This window comes from Ornithodoros turicata, chromosome 3, assembly GCF_037126465.1.
Source record: "Ornithodoros turicata isolate Travis chromosome 3, ASM3712646v1, whole genome shotgun sequence".
In the NCBI taxonomy this organism is placed as follows: Eukaryota; Metazoa; Arthropoda; class Arachnida; order Ixodida; family Argasidae; genus Ornithodoros; species Ornithodoros turicata.
Window position 1 is genome coordinate 50,615,921 of NC_088203.1, and position 15,590 is coordinate 50,631,510.

At 48.6% G+C, this 15,590-nt stretch overlaps 1 protein-coding gene and 1 non-coding gene across 2 annotated transcripts in view; one reads left to right on the forward strand and one right to left on the reverse strand.

The window, feature by feature from the left end:
* The window catches only part of LOC135389445 (uncharacterized), a 475,452-nt gene that overhangs the window by 218,485 nt on the left and 241,377 nt on the right, over positions 1-15,590 (forward strand). The window lies entirely within an intron of this gene.
* Trnas-gga (transfer RNA serine (anticodon GGA)) lies at positions 8,601-8,672 on the reverse strand. Its single transcript has one exon. It is a non-coding gene; the product is annotated as a tRNA-Ser (tRNA).

Here is a 15,590-nt window from a genome sequence, read left to right on the forward strand (position 1 = left end):
CATAGCTCTAGACGAGAAAGACAGAGAACAAGATACTAGCGGCAGGTAAAAATGGCAGCACTGCTAAACAAGTCTAGGCATGCGAGAGAAAAGGTCTAACCGCTACTGCTAAAACAGCACGGAGAAAACAGTACACATCGGGGAAAAAGGCTTAGGGGCGATCGCTTAGGCCTAACCACAGTGTCACAACACTATGCAGCTAACACAAGGCGGGAACCACTGGGCACACATCGCTAAACATGTGTCAACACGAACAAAAGGCTTGCTCACCGCAACACAAGTCTAAACATGCGAGAAAAGGCTTAACACGAGCGCAAACATGCGAGAAAAGGAGCGCGTCAAATCACTCACCTTTTCCCCCGCGGCGACTGCTCATCAGCCAGGCAGAAACTGAGCGAGCATGGACCACCTGAGCATACGTCTGCTCTCCGCGACAGCTAGCCAGAAACTGAGCGAGCGAGGGGAGCGCACGTCTGCTTTCCGCGACAGCCAGAGAGAAACTGATTGAGGCGACGCGCCGCGGCAGCTATGGATGCGCGCGCGCGCTCCTAGCGCTCTCTGCGCCGCCCGCCTGCGGGTGTTTTCGGTTTCGGCTCTCCGCTGCGCGCGCGCTCCTAGCGGCGACGGGTGGCTTCTGAGTTTTGGTTTCGCTCTCCTTTCTTTGCGTGCGCACGTTTATCTGTATCAAGGCAGCGCGCACCGCGCTCGCGTCATCATTCTGACCGATACGTGGAAAACGCCATGTGTGGTTTATTCTCCTGCGTTTCTCGTCGTCGCAAGGAAAAGACAATAAAAAACGAATAACTTCGCGAATTTCGCGGCATCGTGGAGGAAGCCTTTCATGTCCACCGCCTGGAATGGTTACAAGCGCGTCAAGAAATGTGTCAGGACAAGATGAAGACGCTCGACCTCATCTTAGCGGCGGACAGACTGGCGAAAAAGAAGTTCAACTTTAGCCTGGATAATCTGTATTGGGAACGCAGTTCCGATGTAGAGGACGACGACGACGATGTGTAAACAAAAGCGATGCATTTCTTCGACTCTCAGTCTCTTCTTTTTCTTCGTGCAACGTGTACGCACACAACATGTCTTCTCCCGAACCTTTTCGTTTCAGTCATCCTTTTCGCTGTATCTTAAGTGGCCCCTCCATGTGCGGCAAATCTACTTTCATTGCTAACGTGCTGAGGAACCTGAACGATGTGGTGGACAAGCCTCCGTCACAAATATTCTACGTGCAGAAATATGCTTCGCCGAGCATGCAGGACGAATTTGGGGACTCCGTAAAATTTACCAAGGAGCTACCGCGAGAGTGAGACACGTCGCGCGCCACGCTGATCGTCCTCGACGATCACATGACCGACGCCGGTTCCTTGAAGGAGGTGACCGATCTTTTCATTCGGGGTTCTCACCACGCCAACGCGTCGATCTTCTTACTCGTTCAAAACATCTTTTTCGACAGTAGCCATTTTAGAACTATAACCTACAACGCCAGTTACGTCGTCCCCTGGCGCACCGTGCGCAGCGTACACCAGATGGAACATTTCGGCCAACAGCTATTTGGCAGAAAAAGATTGGAGTATTTTCTGGACGCATATAAACAAGCCATGTCGTCGCCCCACGCATATTTACTCGTGGATCTTCACAACTATACGCACGAGGATCACAGGTTGCGTAGCAATATCTTTCCCGGAGAACATCAATATATTTACGCAACGAAATTAATCTCCGTCCTCACCTCACTTTACTCAAAGTACTCTCCACTCTACCCCCTCCACGCCGTCACGACGTCTTCAGACGTTCGTCCTCGTCCGACATGAAACACCTCTCCGAAATTTGCCTCAATGTATTGAACGGAAAGGTGGCTCTATCTCCAGATACGTTCGTGCGTTTGAAGAAGCGCAAACGCTTTTTACGACGGCTCGCCTACAAAAAGATTCACAAGCATCCGCAACATTTGAAGCGCTATCTGTCTCAGCAGCGAGGACAGGGCGTTCTTTCGTCGGTGGTTTCTCTCCTGCTTTCCGCCGTGTTGAACCTTTTTGCCAATGGCCAAGAGAATTGAAGTGGCCACCTCCTCCTCCTCCTCCATCAGAAAAAAAATTATTTCATCAAAGGAGAGTGACGACGTCAAAGCGAAACTCATACTGCAAGCGGATTTGACCCCTACTACAATAAAAACAAGGCCTCTGACGCTACAAATGACTTTGACTATTCGCTCCTCTCTCCAGAGGTGGACGAAGAGGAAGCAGAAAGGGTCGTCTCGGAATTAAAGAAGGTCCTTTCCTGGGATCGCGAGGGTTGTGTCTCCGTGTCGGGCAAGCCCATCAGGCACTCCTCCGTTTACGAACTCGTCAATTATATGTTGCAACGTAAGACGGGAAAGAAACCTTCCCGGTTCCCCAAAGTCTCGAAACTATTGCGCCTGATTTCTCTGCCCAAATCTTGTGAGCCTCAACAGCAGCAGCAGCAGCAAGCCTCCATTGCGTGGACGACTTATGGAGGGATATGAGAAACCAGAGGGTGGTTTGGGGGGTGTGGACCGCTATAGAAAAGCGCATCACTTGAGCAAAAAGAAGGCTCTCGCCATTCTCAGAAAGCTAGATGCCTACACGCTACACCATCCGGTCAACAGAAAGTTTAATAGGAGACGCATCATCGCGCTCAAGATCAACGACGTGTGGCAAATGGACCTCGCTGACTTTTCAAAATACAAGAGATTCAACGGTGGCTACCGCTACATTCTCGTGGCAATCGATTCCCTCTTCCGCTTTCTGCGCACCCTCCCGCTAAAGACGAAGCGCCCCGCCCAAATGAAAAGGGCCACGATAAGACTTTTTTGGGGAGGTAACGCACCTACAAGCATCTTTTGCGACAGAGGAGGGGAATTCTACAACAAGACCGGCAAGGACCGTCTCCTACGAAAGAAGGTACACATGTATTCCACCTTCTCTCCAGTAATCAAAGCATCGCAGGCTGAACGCGTGATACGCACTTTACGCTACAGAATATTCTGCTATTTTAGAGTAACCGGAAAATACCACTTCGTTTCCGCGCTTCCCAAGATCGTGCGCGACTACAACAACACCAAACACAGGACTTTGGTCATCAGCCCGTCCGAAGTCACACCCGAAAACGAACTGGAGCTGTTCAATAAGATAAATAGGAAGCCCGTCGTACCCACCGTGAAAAAGAAGCTCAATGTGGGAGATAAAGTGAGGGTCCTACTACACAGAAAAGGTTTTCATAAGAGCTCGGAAGGGAGTTGGTCGCCTCAGATTTTCACCGTCTCCCGCCTGAGAGACACCTCCCCTCCCGTCATGCACCTGGAAGATTACCGGGGTAAGGAAGTGGACGGATCTTTCTACCCGGAGGAGGTACTCGTCGTAACCCGAGACGCCAATCAGCCTTGGCCAGTAACGAAAGTGGTGAGAAAGAAGCAAGTGAACGGTCAGAGCTTCTCCTTGGTTCGCTGGTTCGGTTACGACAAAGAACACGACAGTTGGGTTCCGAGCAGCGACGTGGTCAAGACTGAGAAATGACGTCAGACATCTACGTCCACCTCCTCTCGAACGCCAGCATGGATAAGTTTCCCTCGAATAAACTCAACGCCTTCACGGTAGCTTTCGATAGTCTGCTTCAGCTCTCGAATCGGTATAAAGTCGGTCTGATGGATCTCAGCATAAGCAACGATTTTTTAAATATCGGGTACGAAAGGCAAGATGCGAAAATGGAGGTTTCTTTCGAGGACACGGTCGAAGCGGGCAGAACTTTTCGTGTCACCTCGGATCTCGAGAGGGATTTGGGAAAAGCCATTTCGGAATTTAACGTTTCTTTCGCGTACAATAAATCGCGATACGACTTCGTCTTACCCGTGGGCGTGAAAGCCGTGCAATTGTACCCTCGGATCGCACAGGCGCTCGACGCCTCGCTAGCGTCCCGCGAAGCAGGTCAGCCACCTCCATCTTATTGGAGCACGCTGCACCCATCGCTTTCGGCGACGTCACTCTGAATTCGGAAACCACGTCCCTACGGAACACACTCTACAAGTATTTCCAGCCGCACAAGCTGGATGCCTCGCTAGAATTCGCGGATAACGTCTACTCTCTGAAAACGCCGAAAGGCTTGCACGTACCGGAGCCCTTTGTCAAGCTGCTACATCTGACAGCCGTCGAGGGACACGGAGAAACGCTACGCGTCTCTCTCCCCGTAGCGCGCCACTTTTCTTTCACGATCAAGATGAAAATTCCTCGATCTTTGCAAGTACATCTGCCTCCCGGCTATTATGCGACGCCGCAAGCACTTCTGGATGCGATTAACCAGCGCGTAGGCGAACGCGCGAGCTTCACCTTCGACGGAAAAGAACAGAAATGTAAAATTCGGCTTTCCGAGGGCACCTCCACCCTAAGACTTTCCGAGTACCTGGCCGTGCTTTTGGGCTTCGAATCGCGTACTGTCTTCACGGGGGAGGAGGAGGATGCCATGAGCTCTGTCGAGGTACTCCTGGAACCCCTGTTTCACAACATAATCGTCTACACGGATATCGTGGAACCCACGTACGTGGGGAGCGGGAAAAAAACGATATTAAAAATACTACCCTTTTATTACTAGAAAGACAAGCACGTCTTCACCTACACGAAAGATAACATCCGGTATTTGAACCTGTCTCAATTCGAAATTCCCTCAGTGACGATCGTTCTCGCGGACGAAACGGGAAGACCTTTGCCGTTGCAGTCCAACCAATCTAACATTGCATTTCAAATATGTACCGTAATTCCCCCAAAATAATTCCCGTGTACACGGGACCCCTTTTCCAACGAGGGGATGGTGTGTTGAGCAACATATCCAAGTTTATCGTTCCCATCTGGCAGCAAATAAAACCGATCGCCAAGAGAACGTTGAAGCGCTTGGCGCGGAATTTGGTCAATGGCGAAGGAATATCGCGCGCAGTAAAAAAGACGGCCATAGCAACGGGGAGAGACGTGCTGGATTCCATGGAGGGCTCTGGAAACAACAACAATGGAAAGAAACGCTGCAAAAGACAACAAAAGGCGCCGACAGACGACGCACCTGCAGATATCTTTGGTACGCCGTGCAGGTCACACATCCGCTGCGCGCGCTCCGTCATGACGTCAACGAAAGAAAAAATACGCAACGGTCACCACATCGTCTTACGAGTGACGTGATGATATTCGAACCCCCTTCCATTCAATACGGCGTGGAAGATACTTCGTACCAACTCTTTTATCCTGTCAACGGAGGAAATAGTTCCATGATCGAATTTTCTATTCAAAATTTGCAAAGGGCACACTTGGATCTCAATAGTAGCTTCGTGTCTTTGACCGTGCGCATTGTTCGCGACGACGGGAAAGAAATGGACGAGAAAGATGTCGTTTTCCCAATAAACCACCTGTTGAGCGCCATGTTTAAGACGGTCACCGTTTATGCTAACAACACGCTCGTCAGTTCCAACGAGTTATACGCCTACAGGAGTATTTTGGACGTCGTGCTTCATTCCACGCCCGTGGCTCAAGAAACAGTGCACGCGGCTAGACTATGTCGAGGACAACGAACATTTAAAGAACGATTACGACGTCTCGTCTCGCGGTCCAAAACAACGTTACGAAGCGACGAAGGGTGGAAAATACTTTAACCTGGTCGGTCAGATCAATACCGACTTGTTTCAACAGCTGGGCCTGATGGTACCTGCTGTTGAGATTCGCGTCATTTTCCTATTAAACAACGACGAATTTAAACTCATATCCGTCCCCAACCACAAGAAAACGTACAATTACGAGGTGGACATTAAAGAAATGACGTTACACTTGAAAAAGGTGACGCTTGCACCTTCCCTGTTTTTGGAATACGAGCGGCGGCTTCAGACCACGCCAGCCATCTACGTGTTACGCGGATAGGAAACCAAGGTGCGGACCTTGAGTGCCAGAAGCTTGGACGCTCACTTTGAAAACGTTTACCCCGAAAGGGTACCTTCCAAATTATGCGTCGTCCTGCTCGCCACGTCCGACTTTCTCGGCGACATCCAATCGAACCCTTACAAATTCCGCCATTACGACGTGTCTCATTCGATGCTCTCCGTGGACGGCCAGCAAGTGCGAGCCGAGTACGACTTTCAGAACGACCTCGTCAAAATTCCCTACTTTAACTTCTTGCAAGAACTGGGTGAGAAACATTTCAAGTATAGCTACGAGCGACTTAAAACGAACGGGTTCCTTCTCTACTTCAACTTGGACGTGGACAAGTGTTCTTCTCCTTCGCATTTGAACGAGTGGCGAAAAGGAAACGTTCGCCTGCAATTACGCTTCGCTAACGCCCTTCCACATGCGGTCACCGTCCTCTTGATTTCCGAGTGTCCCAAGCTCATGTGCGTCGACAAGGACCGTACGGTCACCTTCCCATAGAAAAGATGTATGAGAGCGACATCTTGGAACTCGTGTCTCTGAACCCCCTCGCTTCCTCCATGCTGAGAGGCATTTCCGCTTCCGACGAAGCCTACTTTTTACGCAAGCCCGGCTATTTAATCATCAATACGGAAGAGCGAAGAAAGCGCAGGCAGCACTGGGTGCTCTACCTGAAAAACTACGACGGGTCTGCCGTGTTTTTCGACAGCTACGGACTCCCCCCATCGAAGCAAACCTTTGAAGGACTTTACCTGCAGTGGATGAGTATAACGACAAGTGTATTCAATCACCTTGTTCGCCTTACTGCGGGCTTTTTTGTATCTACGTCGCCACGCGCATGTCGAAACGCTACAGCTTGAAAAATTGTGTACCCATGTTTTCCTGTAACCTCGAAGAGAATGACGAAACAATAAAACGTCTCCTCGTGAGCGAACTCGTTTCGTAAAATAGTCTATTTATTCACGACATACACAAGACGCTTGCGAGACGATCTTCCAAAGTGCTGACCCGACGCTCGTCACCGGTCACCGTGAAGTCGAGGGATGTGTGGAGAAGCCAGTAGCGACGGACGATAGGTCGGTTGAAACCCGTGTTGATGAGACACGGGTCGACTGTCTCTCCTCGTCTATACTTTTCCAACAGCTCGAGCTTGTAATCTACGAAACGCTTCATTTTCTTTGCAATCTTCCCACTGACGGTGAACAGACTTAAGGCCCGTTCCGACATACAGCGCTTTGCTCCACAGCGCTGCACCACAGCACTGCAAAACAGCGCTGTATTTCCACTGTGGGGTTCCCACTTGCAGCGCTTGTCCCAGCGCTGTACTTGATGATCTCACGTGATCGAAAAAAAAAGCCCCGTCACGTGAACGCGGCGCCGCGTTCTCATTGGTTTAGGGAGCCTATCATTGGGAGACAGCGATGGGAAAGTTCACCGAAGCTCAACTTCGCCAAGCGCTGTTTTCCATCGAGTCCCAGCCGGGAGAGGAGGGAAAAACAGCGCTGTTTTCCAGTGCTCTGGAGCAAAGCGCTGTATGTTGGAACGGGGATTTAAGGGTATCGTCTTGAGAATCGAGCGAAAGTCTCCCTCTCAGCTATCGCCGTGAATATAATCGCGTAATCGCAGCAAGTCCTGATACATTCGCGTTTGCACAAAGGTTGCAAACCTCTGCTCGGGCGTCATGACTGAGACGGAATGAGAGTAGACAACCATTTTTATTTCTCGTGAGAGGTTACACATGAATCAGGCTCCAGCTTTGGTTTCGTAGCCGGGAAGGCAGGCCAAATACGGACGAAGGCTCGAGTCTAACCAATGGCTGGGGTTTCTCGACCAGAGTCCACCGCAACGACAGGTGGTCAGTTGATCGCCGATCCGCAAAAAGAAGGTCTTCGGAGGAGGCTTGAAGGTTAGGACCAGAGGTAGATCTCCCGTCAGTAGCCATTCGTAATCTGCAATGAAAGGAGTGTGAGAAACACGTGTTTTTTTTTAATCTCAAACACACACGTACAATCTTCTTCAGTCACAGAGTGACACTGATGGTCCATCTTCTCCATCTTCCTTCAATAGTCGAAGTCCTTCGCAACGTCTCCTGGGGTTCCTCTTGACAGTGGCAAGATAGGCAGCGAACAGTGATGGGTTACTGAATGGGCAGCTAAAGACGTCGGTGTCCTTGCCTTTAGCTGCCCATTATAGGCACCATAGACTTATTTGTAAAAGGCTGTCTCAGTCGTGGCCTCATCTTGTCTGATATGGATACATGCTACTCGGGATGGGGAAGGGATGCGTGTCCCTGGCTGGCTTCCTAACGAGATCCCTCGATACCTGCAGTAGACAAACCCGGGGGAAACCCCGGGGAATCCGGACGCAGAGGCTGGATCGCGTCCGCGTCCCTGCGAGAGCTGGTACAGCATTAGCCACTACAAGTGAATGTCATGGACACATAATGGTGGTGGCTGTTAAGACCGATGCCACGGTCATGGTGATGCTCCGTGGCCTTTGCCGTTCCCAGCATATAGTTTAGCTGAACCCATGCTCACAGGCGCAGTCGGGCGCAAGACGATGTGGAGGAAACAGAAGCTAAACAACGAGATTTGGCCGAGGCAGACCAACAATTAGGGACGACACAGACAAGTAAGCCTCAAACGCCCAGAAATTAACGAATGGAAACAACTCAGGGAAAAGAGGTGCTGACGCCAGGAATCGAACCTGGGTCTTCTGATTTCCGGTCAGATATGCTAACCGCTACACCACACCAGCACTCTTGGGCGCTGACGCCAGGAATCGAACCTGGGTCTTCTGGGTCCGACAGCCGAGAAACGGGCGAACCAATCGGTCCGTCCAATGGTTTTGCTCTGAAAAAATGTGAACGATTATAGAACGTATTAAAAAATAACGAGGAAGCGTACCTTTGGACCACAATCCACCGCAATTGGTGCAGCAGAAGCAGGCGCTGCCAATCTCCCGAAATATGTGAGGCGAGAAAAAACCGACTTCACGCGCAGCAAAAGTGTTGTACACTGGAAACGAAACTCTTCAAACATTTCGACGATGATGACGACATGGGTATTACTTACGAGATCTACCAAGCTGATCATGATGGCACGAGAATGACAATCAAACGTTCGCTTCGATATTTATAGTAAAGCTTTTCCTCTCACTCTCTATAACGTTATTGAACGTCTTTGAACATGTTAAGACGTGTTTGAACATGTTTGGACGTGTTCAGACACGGGCGACGAACCGTCGAAGTCGCCCCTGGTCACACTAATTCCTCTCTCCCTCTCTATGATGTCATTGAACGTGTTTGGACATGTTAAGACATGTTTGAACATGTTTGGACGTGTGGAGACACGAACCCCGCAATACGAAAAACGTCACGCAGCACGAATTAGACTGGTGGTTAGTGTGTCACGCCCAGTGGAGAAGGATCCTGGGTTCGAATTCCACTCTGGGTCTTCTCGTCGTCGTATACGAGTCTGCCCAGAGTGTTAGCTAGAAATTAGTGTAATGTTTTATTCAACGTCGATGGTATTATCATTGTCATATGCGACATCGCAAAAAGGCGCGAAAGACGGAAGGCGGGGTGGTCAAAGTACAGACGACACCGTCGCAATGCGAGGAGGAGGAGAGCGGCGTAGCCACTATAAAAGGTGCGCTGGTTCTACGACGATTGATCGAAAGCCCACGAGGGGCATCCATCCACGACGTGACTACTTTTCGTAGACCAAAATGTAAGTTGACCGTCTCTGCTGTGAGAGTGTATTCTATGTATGGCGTTGTTTTTGAGGAACCAATAGCCGCTGTCTCCGCATGACACTGAACACACACAGGGACTCATCCCATCCTCTCTCTCATCATCAATCTCAAGCATTCCTCACCTGAAGGGAAAAGTGGGCATTGTTTCGTGAGCGGAAATCTCGTACTGATTTCGTTTGACCGCAGTGCCGCGCTGTCTCTTATGTCAGTACGACCCCATCGATGCCATGCTCGCGGCCGTAGAAAGAGAGCACGAAGCTAGAATAGAGAATCTCGGTAACAGCCCAGTCGTCCTTTCAGGTATTACGAAAAGCGGACTACTGACTCTGTCGTCGTCATCTGAAAGGACGACGACGAACCCCTAGATGGGCACGACAGTGCAGACGAGCTGCTCATGTGGGAAGGGGATCAGTCGTATGCAGATTTCATTGCTCTGTCTGGTAGGGTTAGAGATGAATCACCAGATGCGAGCCCAGAATTTCGAAAAGAAGCTGAGCCTGTCCAGGGTCGTAGAATCGTTGAATTGAGAGAACACGTCGTAGAGAATCATCCCTCCGTCACGGAGAGGCGATTCCTTCCTTTTTTTGTCACAGATGAGACATTTGACGGAACAGCTACTAGGTACACGCTTCTCTGTTCCCCGCACGACGACAACGTCGACGATTTGCGACTCTATCTACTGAGCATAGCTCCAGTAATCACGCGCGTCCTCGAAGCTTATCCCGTGCCTTTCAAATTTTGTCTGTGCTCGAAAGTGCTCATGGTTAAGGACGGAGCCGACGGGTTGACTTCTCATCTCCTCCACGTGAACCTTCACTTGAGAGCGGTTCATAACCACCAAGAAATCGAAGGCGCGATAAATGCTGCTATCGCAGAATCCTCGCAACGCGTAGAAAACTATGCGAGAGAAGGGTCTGGTTTCACCTCGAACGACATCCAATGTGTCGACTTAAAACCGAAGCGGATTGGGTGCACGATCGAGCTTCTCAAAATGTTGAAGAGAAAAACAAAGACTCTCACAAACGTCAAACTCCCACCGAATCACGAAAACGAGTGTTTCAAGTATAGCGTGCTGGCACTCTTGCATCCGTTGAGGAACAACCCAAACGATTATGTCAGATACCACAAATACATGAATCCTTCGAATCCGGAGACGTGTGTAACGTACTGGCCGCCCTGCTTTCCAGTCACTTACGAAGGCATTTCCTTGTGGGAGAAAAAAACAATATCCGTGTACATCTACGTGTTCGACGAGCAGATGAATTCGATATCAGTAGTATAGAGCCGTTACGCACAACAACATCCTTTTTCTAATCCAGTTCTAGGAATTTCTAATCCACAACCCATTTCTAATCCAGGTCAAGCCAGGTCTAATCCAGGCTCCACCACTTCATGGTGATCCATCCTATTTCTATGTGATTGGCTACCCTTCATTGCCACATTTGCTCACTCGCTCATAGACACCAAAATTATCTATTCTATTTAATGCTAAGTTGGCTCATAGGCTTCCAAATCGCTCTTTTTTCGAATCCATTTCAAGGAATTTCTAATCCACCACCCAATTCTAATCCAGGTCAAGCCACTTCTAAGTCCTCTGGTTGGTTGGTCAGAGCTCCACCCCTTCATCCATCTAATTTTTATGTGATTGGCTACCATTAATTGCCACAACATCTGCTCACTCGCTCGTAGACACCAAAATGATCTTTCTATTCAATTCTAAGTCTGCTCATAAGCTTCCAAATCGCTCACCTGTCTATTGGTCCGGGGGTGGTCACTGGGGGGGGGGGTGATTGGCCTATTGGCTGCCTCTCATACATGCTCGATAGACTCATTTGTCATTTCCACTCTCTAGTTACTCGGTCACACTCTTTCAACTGCATATTGCTTCATAATTTCAACCGCAGCATAGACAACCGCTCATTGATCAATTCCATTCATTTCTGGGCCAGCTCACAGGCCCCCCCAAATAGCATATTGGCTTGGGATGCTTTCTAGTTAAGCCAGGACAACGCTTCAGAACCGTAGGAACACAAAAACATGGTTTTCAATGTTTATTGACTACATCATGGCAGTCTGAGAGAGACTGTAGTTCTCTCTGGGGCATGCCGTACATCTCTACTGACATCCATGGCGTTTTTCGCATAAGTACCATGTGGATCACCCAGGCATTCGTCCTTCTCCATCCACGGCTCAGTCCCAGACCGCACGCGAGAACAGCATGTCACAGAAGTATCAGTGCTCTTCCTGCATATCTTCTGGAGCGAAAAAAGAATGTTATGAGCTTCACTATTTACATCATCCATTTAAACTTACCATATTCACAGCTTCCGTAAGGGTATGATTCGATGTCATTGCAGAGATATCGCTTGTCGTCATATGCCATCAGACTTCTTTTGACATTTCTGATGGTGTACATGCACTGTTTCTTTCCAACTATTGACACTTGCTCATTCGATACGCTCGTGTGATTGAACAAGGTATCGTAGTATGTCTCATGGAGGAGGTGCTTGCGTACAATATTTTTCTTTACCCCTTTAGCTCTTGCAATTTGTTTTTCTCCAGCTAGTTTGATAGAGTACATTTTAGCTTTCAAGCATATTACTTCTTCGATAGGTACACTACCAGTTTCGCTTTTGAATGCCCCAAGTCTTCCACGATTCTTTTCACTGTACAGTGGATGATCCCGATCATAGGAAGACAAATCTAAGTGGTCGTCGGCGATCGCTCGTAACTGATCTTCGCAGTCCTTGCAGAATAGGCCAAGGATCAGAGAATCCGTGTCAAAGTAACAGGTAATCACCAGACAAGTGAGCTTGCTCAGCAAGGTTTCATAGTAGAATGAGTACATGGTTAATTTACTGAGTTCTAAAATTGTAAACCCAATCTGGAGCGGGAAATCGCATCGCACTTTTCTTTTGCGCATTTCGTACATGACACAATCCGGGGACAAAATTTCCATCCTCACGCATTCTGCCCGACTCCCGAGGCGACTCGCCGTCTCCTCATCGAAGGCTACTCGAATATCACGCGTGTTAAATTTATTTAAAAGTGTTCTCTCAAAGACTGCATTATTTGAGAGTTTGTATAAGTTTTTTTCGAATGTCGTGCCCGAGGCAACACGTCTGGCAACATTGTCCTCGATGTAGGGACGCGGGAATGGCGCCTGGCGAAATTTTAGAATTCTGTGAATTTTTGTCACCCTCATGCCTAATCTACAATAGAGTGCGAGCAGCGCGTAATGAACAACGTACTCGACTTTGTCCTTGCACGCAAGCAACAGCTTTTTGCTGTTAGCAGGCTGATACATTAATTCTTCGAGAAGCCCTCGCTGGAATGGCGAGAGCCATTCCTTTGGGACTACTGCCTTCTCGGGAGCCAGGGGGAAGTACCTCGTTAGAGTGTGGATAGATTATGGATACTCCAAGTCACATATGTACACGTACCCCACATCTGAATCCGTGGGGTGACGCATAAAATCCACGGAGCTAAAATCCTCGACCCATTCGTAATCACCGACGGGGAGGTGCTTTATCATACTAAATCCATAAAGAGTGTTGCAATCTATGTATGATATGTACACCTCCTCTTTATCGGGATCATAGCCACTACACAGAGGGTTGTTAGCCTGCAAATGACGCCTGCTCGCCTGACAGAGCCCACCTCTAACGCCTGATTCGATGGTTCTGTACATGTCCTCTTCGGTGATCAATTCCAATTTTGCCTGCGTGTAATTTAGGGCGCATTGCCACGAATAGGATGCCAGAGAAACACAATGAAGCAATTCCAATCCGCGCGCACTGTAGCACAGACGTCAGAAGTGCTGCATCACGTCTGCATGTAATATGGCATCCGTTTTCAGGTACAATGCATCATAATCCCTCAAGTTTGAGCACCCAAAATGTTCAAATACGAGCAATGCATACTGGTAGTCCTCCTCACTTATATCCTTCCCCGTGAGATCGTTTCGAAAGAACGATTTTTCTGGCAAGGTCAATTCATCGTAAACTGCAAAATAACTTGACATAGCTGTACGGGAATGCACCTTTACGGCTCCCCCCATGGATTTGACGGTTTCCACGAGGTCCCCCAACGACGAATTTAGGTACTGCATGGTATCTCTGAAGAGGAAGGTACCAATTTCGAACGAACGAATTTTTTCCATGGAGCTGGCCACAATGAAGGGAGGTCGCTTCCACCCGAGAACGTGAAATTCCCGTAACAGTCCAGCCAGATCATAAGACAAATTGTGGACCATGATCGGCAATTTTTCTCTGGTAGTGCACGCGACGTTACAGGGGTTGCACAGTGTCGCGATATAATTTGTCTCACCCGCAGTACAATGCTTCGAATGATCATGATGCCGGACACGAGGTAGGTCTTTCGCGAATTCCCGTTTACAATATGCACAGTGGGTAGCAGCTCTGTGCTTGGCCTGTTGTTCATCGCTCAACACCATTGCAGCGGGGCAGGCGTTCATGGCAATCATTTCATCACGCATTTCCATGAGCGCCTTCACACACTGCTTTGCCGCATCTTCTCCATGGTGTGTTCTAATGCGCATCACCTTTGAGTCATGGGTACGCACAAGCACAGCACAGAAGCTAGAGGTAATGATCCCGTAATCTCGTAATCTTTAATCTCGTAATCTTTATTTAGTCAGTATTGTAAAATGTACAGAAAGCGGGACTGTGAGGGCAAGCCGTGTAGTACAGTCCCAGCACAGTTCAAGAACTAACAGCTAAGAGATACAGTTTAGCTGTGACGTTGCATGCCAACACCACTGGGTGCGAGTACGCTCTCAGTGTCCAACGCAACGACATAGCTGTACTGTTGCATGTACTGTATTTTAGTAAACTCTACAAAATTTTTTCCCGGCTCGCAAAATTCCAACAGGATTTCGTTTATGTCCGTGCAAAGGCGTCGTTGTTTCGCCATGCTCTCTTCCTTCACGAAAGAGCGTGTGCAGCGTTCGCATACAAAATGGTTACTTCTTGTTGTCAACAAGCGTTCGAGGGACTTTATTCCAAAAAATGCTCATCAACCTCCAAAAGATGAATTTTCTTTTCGAATTCCAGTTTTGCGGGTCACGACACGTGCACTCCCTGATCGACATAGGCGTAAACATACACGGATATCTCGTTTTGGACTTCAAATTCATCCAGATCAGAGAATGAAACAGGGAAGCGGCTTGGCCACCAGTAATCTGCTGCATTATTTTCACATTTTTTCCACGAATTCCTTTCCTGTGGATGCAGGAGAGCGAGTGTATTGTATTTAAAACATTCACCCGCCTTGCGTGCTGGTAAATGGATATTCGTTAAAACGTTCCTGCGTTTAGCCAAATTTGTGGGAAGTACCCCCCTCGCATCCAAACTTTTTAGTTTTCACAGCGAAAATACACATTTGAACTTTTTGGACGTCGGTGGATACAAACCGACTACCCTCACGCTGGTAATTTTCAATGCGCCCGGTGGACTCCTGAATCACGTCCATCAAAGTATTTGCAATAGCTCCGTCGCTGTGGACTTCGCGAGCAAGCGCCATAAAATGAGCTATGTGTGCGGTTATATCCCCTCGATTTTCTTTCATCATTAGAACGTCAGAACATATGCAAAATCTAAAGGGTATTCTTTGCGCTCGCAAAATAGCAATTATATTGTGGAGGTGGTTCATTAAATATTGTCGCAAGTCCTCTACTCCCTGATCGTGAACAGATGCCAATAGCACAAACGCTTTGACGGTACCTCGAAATGCGCTATCAGTTTGAAAGAAAGGCAGGAAGGAAATGTCCACATAGGGATGTGATCGCTCGACGTGAGCATGCAATGTGCCAGGTGAAATGTCTGGAGAAGATGGTGAATTCTCTTCCAATGGCTCATCATCACCGATATCATGAGGATCAAAAAAGCAGAACACGCA